Here is a 12,466-nt window from a genome sequence, read left to right on the forward strand (position 1 = left end):
GTGAAAGGGGAAAACAAGCAATGAGCTCCAAGCCAGGGGGAGGATACAATGGAACAAGAACCACTGCGGGAGCGGGAACCGAGAGGCGGGAGTTACAGCAGAGCAGCAGTGAACAACCGAGTAACCGAGAATTTTCCCGAACCAGGGGAGGTGGCTTGTACCCGGGTGCCGCCCAGGGGGTGCGGCTTAGGCTTCTGAGCCGCCCCCTGAGTCTGACTCTTCGGGGAACTCGATCCAGGGGAGGGGCTGGGATTGATTGGCATCACGGAGCCCCAGCCCCGCACTGGGCTGCGTTGCCCCAACAAGCCCGGGCACGGCCCAGAGGCACACAGGGCTTAAAGTCAGCCGGGGCTGCGAAGGTGCTGAGGAGTGACTGCGGCAGAATCACTCCCAGCCCCTGGCACAGGAAGCCTCTGGCTGCAGGACAAGGCAGCTGCAGCTCCTGGAGGGATCTCCTGGGGCTGGAACATCCCAATGCCTGCAGATTCTGTGAGTACAGCTCAGAGCATCTCGAGTGCACGGGAGGTGAAATGCTCATGAAGCTCTGACAATGCTGAGGGTTTCTGATGTGTCCCAGAATATTTCCAAGCCAAGGATTTTGATAAAAATGAGGGCATTTCCTGAGACTTTGTTTTCAGTTTCCTACTAGTGGAGAATGGCAGGGAGGGGATATAAATAAAAGGTATTACGAATTTTGACAAGTCCCTGAGACATCTGAAGTCTTACTTTTAGTGATCAGTCTTAGTCTGACCTGTCCTTTTTCCAAGCTGCAAACAGAAACTGCCCCCAGCCAGTGCCCTGCAAAGAGGCAGGTTCCTGCAGGGTCAAGGAGAGTGCACAGAGATTTGGGGCCTGTGAGTGGTGGCAGGGACCGATCAGGCCCAGGCAAACAAGTCCAGGAGGAAAATCTCCAGGAAGCAGAGATAAGATCAGGGAATGACAGAAAATGAAACCCAGAAATGTTGTGTCAGGAGAGTTGAGAGGTCTCCTGTCTTGGGGTGACATCCATAGGATCCCCTCCAATCCAGCCCTCTCCCTGCGAAAAACTCCTCCCTCCTCTCCCAGGGCTGGCTGCAGGGTGTGAAGGTGGGGGTGCAGCCAGGGGTGCCCAGAGCTGTCCTGCAGAGCCGTCCTGCACCCCTGTCTTTGCCAGGACAGGGGATCTGCCAGCTGCCAGGGGCACCTCTCAGCCTGCAGGGCAGGGAGCCAAAGGCAGCTGGATCCTGGCGTGAGAACAGCGCCCACTCCACCACAATTCATCCTCCTGCAGCCCCCACAGCCAGATCCCCCATCTCCTGCTGCCCCTTCCCTCCCAGAGCTTTCCCTGTGGGACAGCCCAGAGCTGAGCCCAGCACCAGCCCCAATGTGTGGGAGAACAAGGGGAACAAGGGAGATGTGATCAGGTGAGTGATTGGGATCTCCAGTCGCTGGAGACACTGGGGAGCACCGGGGGGTGGTGATCAGCTGCAGACAAGGCTGAGCCTTGGGGAACAGCTCAGGTGTGACAATTCCCACATCCAGACGACCCTCTATCCCTTTCCCTGCAGATCCCAAACCGGTTCAATTTCCAGCAATAGAGCAGTGTCCAGAGGGGAATATGCCCTGGCCTGACCCTAATCCTGTCCCACCTGCAGCCACTGGGCCCTCCCAGAGCACCTCGGTCAATTCCGCGGCCCTGGGCCCAGGCCAGTGCTGGCCCTGAGCAGGATGTGCCCATCCCGAGGAACATGGGCATGTGGGACTTGTCCCCAGGTAGCCACTTGGAGCTAACTGGGCAAAGAGAGGTGTCCTGTGAGGAGGAGGGATGTTGGACCCCTGCCAGCATCTCTGTTAAGCCCTGTTTGCCCAGGGCCCGACAGACATCTTGTGCTTCCTGGGACTGCCTGATGCAGGGTGGTCTGCGCATGGCGGACCTGAAAGCAGATGGATCCCCAGTGGGAACAACACCCACTGCCACACAATCCATCCTCCAGCAGTCCCCACAGCCAGATCCCCCTTCTCCTGCTGCCCCTTCCCTCCCAGAGCTTTCCCTGTGGGACAGCCCAGAGTTGAGCCCCTCCCAAACTCTCTTGGGTCCCAGCACAGTTGCCCCTATTCCCACTCAGGCACTTTGAGAAAACAGGGCTGGGCACTGATCCCTCTTCCAGGACCCCAGAATCAGGGAAAACAGGAATGTGGGAGGACTTGGAGTCAAGGGTAGGCAGGTGATTGGAATCTGCAGTCACTGGAGACACTGGGGAGCACTGGGCAATGTTGATCACCCCAAGACAAGGCTGAGGCTTGGGAAATGGCTCAGGTGTGCTTCTTCCCACAGCTGGACCACTCCATTCCCTTTCCTCGCAGGCCCCAAAACTGTTCCACCTCCAGCCCCAGAGCAGAGTTTAGGGGGGAAAATGTCCTGCCCTGACCCTCCCCCTGTCCCAGCCTCAGCCACTGTGCCCACACAGAGCACCTGGCTCCAGCTCTGCACAGCTGCTGCACATGCAGGGTGCCAGGGAGCCCATCCCCAGTAAGGCTCAAACTCCAGCACTGTGCCTGGATGCAATTTGCTGCAGCTCCCCAAAGGCCCTTGTCCCCACAGAGAGTCTCTGCAGTTCCCTGGCCCTGGGCCCAGGCCAGCGCTGGACCTGAGTAGGAAGTGCCCATCCAAAGGGACTTGGAGAAAGAGGGGCTTGTCCTCAGGCAGTCCCTCGGAGCTAATTGGGCAAAGAGAGGTGTCCTGTGAGGAGGAGGGATGATAGTCCCTTGCCAGCATGCCTGATAAGCCCTGTTTGCCCAGGGCCCAAGGCACCAGGAAGACATTCAGACACCTTGGGCTTCCAAGCTGTTAAAATCCACTGAGAAGTGGTTCCTGAGAGCTGTTCATGGCTGTGATTCCTGTTGGACGTTCCAGGCCATTAGTGAAGGGTTCTGCTTCTCTCTTTCCCAGGGACATTGTGGATCCATCCGAGATGTGTTGTGGGCATGCTGGGTAAGCATTTCAGGCGCCTGCCTTGACTGTTTGCTCTGGAACTTGCCCAAGGAGCCGCAGGGCCCACAGGGGAAGATTTTCCTTGGGAGTGTTGCTGCTTTGTGCTCCATGGAGGAGAGAGCAGTGTCCCCATGGGGGATTCTTGACCTCATGGACAAGTGCTGTGACGTCTTTGGTGTGCTGACATTGGTTTGGACAAGAATTGAGGAAGTGTCCGCAGGGTCCTAATTAGGGAACGTTGGCCCAGGAGGGCTCCAGGCTGCCTTGGAGATCAGTGCCAATCAGGGGGATGGCATTGGACGGCCGCTGACCACGTGCCAACGGCCGTGGGAGAATGAGCTGGACATGCACAGAGGCTCCCAGTGCAGGCAGATTGGCCCCCAGCTGCAGGGATGCCATGGGAATGTCCCTGCCTCCCTCGGGGCTGTGTCTCAGCCCTGCAGAAACTGTCCCTGCTCTTGTGCCAGCATTTCAGGAAGGATGAGTTTCCCCTCTCCTAGCGACTGCGTCTTCTGTAGAAACAATTGACAAGAGGGTCCTCAGCACAGGAGAGACTCGGACCTCGTGGAGCACTTCCAGAGGAGGCCACCAAGATGCTCGGGGGACTGGAGCAGCTGTGTGACAGAGACAGGCTGGGACAGTTGGACCTGTTCAGCCTGGAGCAGAAAAGGCCGTGGGGACACCCCATTGTGACCTTTCAGACTTCAAAGCACCTCCTCGGAAACATGTGGAGAAATGTTTCCATAGGGCCTGTGCCAAGGGGACAAGGGGAGATTGTTTTCAACTGAAAAAGGGGGTGGGTTCAGAGCAGAGAAAAGGGAAAATTCTTGATGCTGAGAGTGGTGAAACACTGGCACAGATTTCCCAGCGAGCTGGTGGATGCCCCGTCCCTGGAAACATTCCAGACCATATTTGACGGGGCTCTGAGCATTCTGATGGAGTGAAAGATGTCTCTGCTGCCACCCAGAAGGAGGCCCTGCCCTGGGGTGTCGGGTACCGGAGTGCTCGGTGTCTCTTGTAGGATGCAATTCCCCCAGGGAGCAGAGGGAACACACAGCACCACTGTGAGCAGGAGCATCCTGCCATGGAGACGGGAATATTCTGGATGCAGAGGCTCAGGCTGCCCTGTTTGGCTTCTGTGTAGATGGAGACAAGTGTCAGAAGAGACTGAGAACCAGGAGCCCCCACCGTGTCTCTGAGTCCCCTTGATTCCCTGAGGCCCCACAGTGTCACAGGTTCTCCTTGAGGCCACGAGGTCCCCCGGTGTCACAGGGTCCCTCTGGTCCCATGAGCCCTTGTGGTGTCACAATGGTCCTTGGTTCCACCAGGCCCCACATTGTTACAGAGTCCCCTTTCTGCTGTGAGGTCCCACATTGTCTCAGGATCGCCTTGGCTCCATGAGGCCCCACACTGTCACAGGTTCCCCCCTTTCTGCCATCAGGTCTCATATTGTCACAGGCCCCCTTGGGTTCCTTGAGGCCCTGCAGTGTCACAAGGATCCCTTTGGATCCACGAGTCCCTCAGGGATCACAATGGATCCTTGGTTCCATGAGGCCCCACAGTGCCCCAGGGCCTGTGGTTTCCACAAGATCCTGGAGTGGCACAGGGTTCCTTTGGTTCCATGTGTCCCCGCGGTGTCACAATGTCCCCACGGTTCCAGGAGGCCCCGCAGTGTCACAGACGAGCGGCACTGGAGTGGGAGCAGCCCCAGGGGAGGTTTTGCAGATGTGCTGGAACAGCAGCAGCAGCAGCAGCCAAGGAGCAACAGTGGAACAGCGGTGGAATGCAAGTCCCGTGAGCAGCAGCTGAGGGAGCTGGGGTTGTTTATCCTGGAGAAGAGGAGGCTCAGGGGGGACCTTCTCACTCTCTACAAGTCCCTGACAGGAGGGGGCAGCCAGGTGGGGCTCGGTCTCTTCTCCCAGGGAACACAGACAGGACAAGAGGACACAGCCTTGAGCTGCAGCAGAGGAGGTTTAGGCTGGAGATTAGAAAGAGTTTCTTCACAGAAGTGGTGATTGGGCACTGGAATGGGCTGCCCAGGGAGGTGGTGGAGTCGCCGTCCCTGGAGGTAATTAAGGAAAGACTGGATGTGGCACTCGCTGCCATGGTCTGGTGACAAGGTGGTGTTGGGTCATAGGTTGGACTGGATGATCTCACAGGTCTTTTCCAACCTGGGTAATTCTGGGATTCTGTGATTCAGTGCAGCAGCGGTGGAACATTGGTGGAAAAAAAGTGGAAAGGGCCCCGCAGCTGTGGAGCAGCGCCTGAGATGCCCATGCGGGTCTGAGCGCTGTGTCCTGCGGTGCGGGAGCTTGGGTGGGTTCGACGGTCGGGACGGACGAAGACGAGAGACCTCTGAAGTCAGATCTTGGAACATGCGGTTTATTGCAAAGGGCGTGGGTACAGGGGCACTGCTTAGAGCTGCAGCTGGCAGCTCTGAGCAGGCCCAAGAGAGCAAGAGAGTAAGCGGGTAAGTAAAGAGAGAGAGAGAGAGAGAGAGGAATGAGAGTGAAGAAGTAGTGAGAGAGAATAGAAGTAGTAGTGAGTCTGAAGTCTTGGTTACAATACAATAAATCATCTTCTGTACTGAATATTCTAATTGTCACTAACCAATCTAATACAAGATACAAATCCTATAGCATTTACATACAGCCTATAAGAGTTCTTATATTACCATAGAGTGTTACATCTTAACTTCTAAAAACTACTCTTTGGACCCCTTCTGCTGAGCTAGTAGGGTCTGCTCTGACCCTTGGACCTGCCTGCAAGCAGAGGGTATTGTTCAATCAAGAGGGGATTACCTTCAGTCGGCCATACCATTGTTTTCCAGTTGTTCAGTAACTAAGACTTGGTATCTCAAAAGGTGGCTTTCATTTCGATGTTGCTTATAGTTTTCATATTCCCAAAATCTTTTGTCAGGCAATCATATTTATAAGGCTTTCGTGTTTCATCTTCCCCAACACTGCGGGAGCCAGCCCCACACACCAGAACCATGCCCGTCAGGCTGACCCAGAGCAGGGGGCAGCGGCAGGAATTGCTGCTGGGCTGCGGAAGGCGCGGATCCAGCGCATTTGATGGTGACTCAGGGGTTGGATCCTGGTTGTTGGCGGCCACCTTTGGTGGTAGCGGGACACTTTCAGTTGATCTGAAGTCGTGAACTCAGGAGAAAGCACAAAAGGAATCAAGTGGCCTTTTCTGCTGCAGGGAAACACATCTTGGTAGAGGTGTAATGATTTCTGATGTAGGAAGCAAACGGAGTCAAGTTTTGGCCTGTGGTTTTGTTCTAATCCAGGGACAGTTTCCAAAATGATGCAATTTGTGGTGAAAAACCAGGAACGTGCCTCAGCATGGGGATGTTGCACACTGAGTACAGAGCTGTTTGTGGTGGTTATGATCAAGAAAACAATTGGAATTCTTGTCCCTATTTCACTCTTTCTCCCTCTCTCTCTGGGAATGAGCCTCCAACACTCCCTGCAGCTCTGCTTTCCATGATCTGCTCCTCTGGAGTTGGGCTTGGCCAGCTGAGCAGCGGGAAGCAGGAGGATAATGGACCATTCCAACTGCAGACTTCCTTTTTGTAGCCTCTGGATTTCCAGCGTTTAGAAATTGTCATGTTTTAAACTGTCTGACCAAATCCCACAGGTCTCACTTCTGCCCTGGCAGAAAACCCTCCTGTGGCCCTGTTTGGGAACGGACCCTCGGAAACACCTCACTGCAGATGAGTTTTGCTTGGTTTTGCTAAGGGATGACAAGAAGATCAGCACAAGGAGGAGGGCTGAGGGAGAGGGAAGGACCAGTTCCTTCCTTTTGTCTTCCCGTTGGAAAGTCTCCTGCAGAGGTTGTGCTGCAGCCAGAGACTTCCCGGGCCAAGGGCTGAGGGAAACGATTCAGCTGAGGCACTTGAGGCATCTTGTCCCCGGTTTGTAGCCCTGGATCTGGGAGGGGACTCAGCTGCCCCCCCTGCACCCCACAACCCCCCTGAAATGGGGGATTCCTTCGGCCTCTGCCAGGTGCTCCTTATCCATCCCTCGCCTTGGTGCTCCTGGTCTGAGCTCCCATGGTCATTCCTGGTGGTGGGGAGCAGGAGGGAGGTGTTCATAACAAACCTGGGAGGTGCCAGCAGGCTCAGAGATGTGTGGAGGTGACAGTGAGACCGTGACGGGATGTGCAGATGGTCAAGGGAACAGGACAACACCTCGGGGATCAACTTCTTGGAGATTTGGGGGAATTTCCTTTGGAAAACACACACGGACACAGACACACGGACACGGAGTGTAAATTTGCTGAAGGGGTTTATTGGCCATTTGAGGAAAAAGGCCCAGGGCTCACAGGGGATCAGGCGATTCCTCCAGGGATGATCATCATCTCCTCATGCCACTGGAGGGGGACAGGACATGGTTTTCCCCACCTGGTTCAATCTAAAAACACAGACATCAAAATGTGATCCCCCTGTATCCAATGGGATGGGAGAGGGTCCTCGTCCCCATGCCTGTCATGAAGGAGAAGGGAACTGGAGCCCTGGATAGAGCCAGGACAGGATTTTGTTCCTCAGATCCACAGGACCCCAAGACCCACCCAAGCCCCAGGATGCCCCAAAATCTCCAGGTAATCCTGCTGCCCACATGGGGACTGTCGGGTTCCCAAGAGCTCCCCAGTGACAAGGAAAGACTTAGGGGCCGCTCTGTCCAGCACACTTGGGACACGGATCAGGGACAACCCCCCCCCACCGTGTCCCTTTGCCGTCCCCAAGTTCTGGCAACACCCAGCAGGTTCTGGGATCTCTCCAGAAACCCCCAGGACCCTCTGGGGCCACAAGACCCCCGAGTGTTGCTCACCTATCCATGTAGAGCAGCAGCCAGGCGCTTCACCCGCAGAAGATCCTCCAGCTTTTTATCCAGAGCAGGCTAAGGACAAAGGCAGCGTTAGAGACACCCTGGGGGCACTGGGCTGCACTGGGAGGAAAGGGGAAAGCAAAGGGGTCCTTGGGGAAGGGGCCTGCGGGCAGCAATGGGGTGCAGGAGCTGCTGTGCTCCTGCCCAGCGGCAGTGGGGTCCTGGCCAAGAGGCACAGCTGGGGCAGGGGCTGCGGCCTGGGCCTTGCAGAGGGTGCTGGGGGGCCTGGGATGGGAATGCAACAGGGGCCCTGGGCAAGGGGTTCCCTGGGAAGGATCCGTGGGGCAGGGGAGGTGTCTGGGGTGTCAGCAGGGCTGCACTGGGCTGTGCTGGGGCAGCATGGGATGGCCTGGGGTGTGGTGGCCGTGCGAGGGGAGGGTCTGACACCGGCAGAACTCCTGGTACCCACCAGAGGTGTCTTCAGGATGTCGATATTGTCTACATTCACCTGCAGAGAGACCAGGAGATCTCGCTGGTCACTGGGATGTCCCCGGTGCCAGCAGGGAATGGGGGAAGCAAAGTACCCCCCAATTACCAGAGGGGATGCCCTCCAGTCCCAGCCCCCCACTCACCTCCTAGAGATCATCTTGGGTTCCTTCCAGGAGTGCCTGGGAAAGGACAACAGAGGCTTGGTCTGGATTGGACCTTGTGGGGCTGAGGGGGGAACATGGGTGCAAGGAGCAGGGCGGAGGCAAAGGGATGGGAATTCAGGGCCTCCAAGGAGATCTGTTTGGAGCTGGGGGAGACCCAAAGACACTGACCCGGGGTAAATTGAGGAGCCAAGGGACAGGGCTGGGGCCGTGGAAGGGGCGCGGTGTAAGGTACAGGGCAGGAGAAAGGAATTGCGGTGCAGGGACATGGGAGTGCAAGGGAGGGGCTTGGTGGGGAAAGAAGAACGGGGACGGGCAAGGACAAAAGCAACAGGACTGAGAGAGGGTTTGGGAGCTGGGGGTGAGTCCAGGAATGGTATCAGGAGACAGCGCTGCAGTGACCAGGAAGAAAGGCAAAGGACTGGGGGTGGGGGGCCATGGAAGGAAAGGGCTTGGGAATGGTCAGTGGGAGGGCGTTTGGGGAGGCTGGCTAGGACATAGAGGAGAGAGCCGGGAGGAAATTCCTGAAGGGACACCAAAAGGGTGGGATGGGAGGCCAGAAAGGGCAGGGTGTGGGGACCTGTTTGGCTGGTGCCTCACCTTGGCCTGTGCCGGGAGGCACAGCAGGATGGAGAAGAGCAGGGCCACGCTGAGCACAGCCACCTTCATCTTCCTCTCGCACTGGGCAGCGCTGGCTGAGGCTGCACCGGGCCAGGAGCACCTTTATCCCTGCCGGGACTCCTCCCTGCACCCTCCCCGACAACCCCCAGGCCAAAGCCTGGCTTGGCACAGTCCCCTGCCCTGGCCACAAGCCCAGGCCTGGCACAGAGTCCATCCCACCTGCGGCACGCATCCAGCCCCCTTGCCTGGCATCCCTCCAGCTTCCTGCACGGGGCAGCTGCCCCTGGAAGGGCCCAGGCACCTGCGGGGGCCAAGGCCCTGGGGGGGCAGGGAGCCAAAGGCAGCTGGGGACCCTGTGGGGACAACCCCCACTCCACCACAATCCATCCTCCTGCAGCCCCCACAGCCAGATCCCCCATCTCCTGCTGCCCCTTCCCTCCCAGAGCTTTCCCTGTGGGACACCCCAGAGCTGAGCCCAGTCCCAGACCCAATATGTGGGAGAAGAACAGTGTCATGGGCAATGTGATCAACCCCATAACTGCGATCTCCAGTCACTGGAGACACTGGGGAGCACTGGGGAGCACTGGGGAGCACTGGGGGTGGTGATCAGCTGCATACAATGCCGAGGCTTGGGGAATTACTCAGGTGTGGCAGCTCCTAAATTCACACCACCTCATTTTCTTGCATTGCAGGCCTCCAACCGGTCCCATCTCCAGCCCCAGAGCAGAGTCCAGAGGGGAAGATGCCCTACCCAGACCCTCACACTGTCACACCTGGGCACACCAGAGCACCTGGGGCCCGCTCTGCACAGCTGCCCCACACAGGTGTGCTCCCAGGACCCCATCCCCAACAAGGCTCAGACGCCAGCACTGTCCCTGCCTGGGACATGCCCACAGCTCCCCAAGGCCCTTGTCCACACAGAGGATCTCTGCAATGTCCTGGCCCTGGGCCCAGGCCAGCGCTGGACCTGAGCAGGAAGTGCCCATCCAAAGGGAAGTGGAGAAAGAGGGGCTTGTCCCCAGGCAGTCCCTCGGAGCTAATTGGGCAAAGAGAGGTGTCCTGTGAGGAGGAGGGATGGTGGTCCCTTGCCAGCATCTCTGATAAGCCCTGTTTGCCCAGGGCCTGAGGCACCAGGAAGACATTCAGACATTTTGGGTTGAGGGGAAGGCTGTGCATAGAGGAGCTGAAGGCAGCCTGGAAGCCTGGGCTCCCTGCAGGCCTGGCAGCAGGGAGAGCCTGTAGAGGGGGGCAGAGCTGGGGACACAGGAAGGCAGAACCATGGGAATGTCTTTGTTTCACCATTCCTTCTCCCTGCTCTCCTGGGTCAGAGGTTCCTGAGGGCTGAACTTACCCTTCCAAAATGGCAACTCCACCACTCCCCTTCCTGTCCTGCTTTTCTGAAACCCCTGGAGCCATTCCCAAGAGCACTGCAACCATGGAGCCATCCCTCCATCTCTTGGAGACATCCAAGTCTCACAACTGCACATCTCTCAGTCTCTGGGTTTTCTTCCCATCCCTCATGATTTGGGATCCAGGCCCTTCAGCGAGGCATTGGAGAGTGTCTGTATCCCAGGAGGGATGCAAGAGGACACCGCCTTGACCTGTCTTGTGGCCATTTCCTGGGCTGCCTTCCTTTCCTGAGTTATCCCCATGGGATCCTTGTCTTGCTGTCTGGGTGCTCTCTGGAACTCTGCCCTTCCCCTGTCGTTGCCAGTTTCAAGCCCTCCTTCCCAGGCTGGCCAAAACACGGGTGTCCCGTTTCTTGAGAGGGATCCGGTCTCTCCCAATGAGCCCCCGAGCTTCCAACAGGCTCCCACGGTTCCTCTGCAAACTCCTCCTCTGTCTGAGATGTGCCACATTCCTTCCAGCTGTGCTTCCCAGACCCATCCACTTCCAAAACCATCGAGCAGCCCCTGGGACAGGAAAATCCTGCTCTGGTTTAGCGATCTGCCTAGAAAGGTGTGAGGAGAAATCTTTTGAGGACACCCAAGCTGCGGATCAAAGGCTGTGGGTAAAAATCTGGTTTGGGTTCTGAAACCCATGGGAGCCTTGCCTGAGGCTCAAAGATTCCCAGTGTCTCTGGCTTTGTTCTCAGGTGGATCCAGATGCCTGTCCCAGCTTCCAATGTTGCCCTTCCCTGGTCTTAAAATTAAGAACCAAACATGGTTTAAGGGAAAAAGGCTTTTTACCTTGGTATTTATTTAAGGATCTTAAGGTGCATGACTTCGTCCAGGTGGAATGCACCAAAATGCACACAGAAATGCACCCAAAATGCCCACACACGATAGATCGTGTATACAATTTATAGACCTTGCAAATTAGCATATCTAGCAAAGATTCCCCAATGAGAAGCTTAAATTAATAGTGTGATATCCCCCCATCCCGAGGAATTCCGCCCTGGATGGCCCTATCCTAGTTTGCAGGATATGTTCTAGAGAGGACCTTGGTTTCTCAGGATAGCATAGGACTTTCTGGCCCTAAGTGTGAGGCCTCCAAGATGTTTGGTCTTCTGGCTTAACGGAATATTAGGACTATGCTAAATTATCAGGCTTAAGTAATTACAAGTATGCATGCTAAAAGCACTGAGGACACATAAAAGCTATAAAAAAGGGTATATAAAAGGTATAGATAAAAAAGGCAAAAAATCATCATGGCATCACCAAGAAGGAAAAACCCACAGGGAAGTGATTCCCAAGAGCTGTCCCTGGCTGTGATTCCTGTTGGACATTCCAGGCATTAGTGAAGTGTTCTGCTTCTCTCTTTCCCAGGGACACTGTGGATCCATCCGAGATGTGTTCTGGGCCAGCTGGGAAAACATTTCAGGCGCGTGCCTTGACTGTTTGCTCTGGAACTTGCCAAAGGAGCTGCACATCCCTAGGAAGGCCAAGACTGCTGAATGTCTTCCTGGTGCCTCAGGCCCTGGGTAAACAGGGCTTATCAGAGATGCTGGCAGGGGACCACCATCCCTCCTCCTCACAGGAAACATCTGTTTGCCCAATTAGCTCTGAGTGACTGCCTGGGGACAAGCCCCTCTTTCTCCACGTCCCTTTGGATGGGCACATCCAACTCAGGTCCAGGACTGGCCTGGGCCCAGGGCCAGGGAACTGCAGAGACCCTCTGTGTGGACCAGGGCCTTGGGGAGCTGTGGGCATGTCCCAGGCAGGGACAGTGCTGGCGTCTGAGCCTTGTTGGGGATGGGGTCCTGGGAGCACACCTGTGTGGGGCAGCTGTGCAGAGCGGGCCCCAGGTGCTCTGGTGTGCCCAGGTGTGACAGTGTGAGGGTCTGGGTAGGGCATCTTCCCCTCTGGACGCTGCTCTGGGGCTGGAGATGGGACCGGTTTGAGGCCTGCAATGCAAGAAAATGAGATGGTGTGAATTTAGGAACTGCCACA

This window comes from Coloeus monedula, assembly GCF_965178545.1.
Source record: "Coloeus monedula genome assembly, contig: HAP1_SCAFFOLD_4, whole genome shotgun sequence".
NCBI classification, from domain to species: Eukaryota; Metazoa; Chordata; class Aves; order Passeriformes; family Corvidae; genus Coloeus; species Coloeus monedula.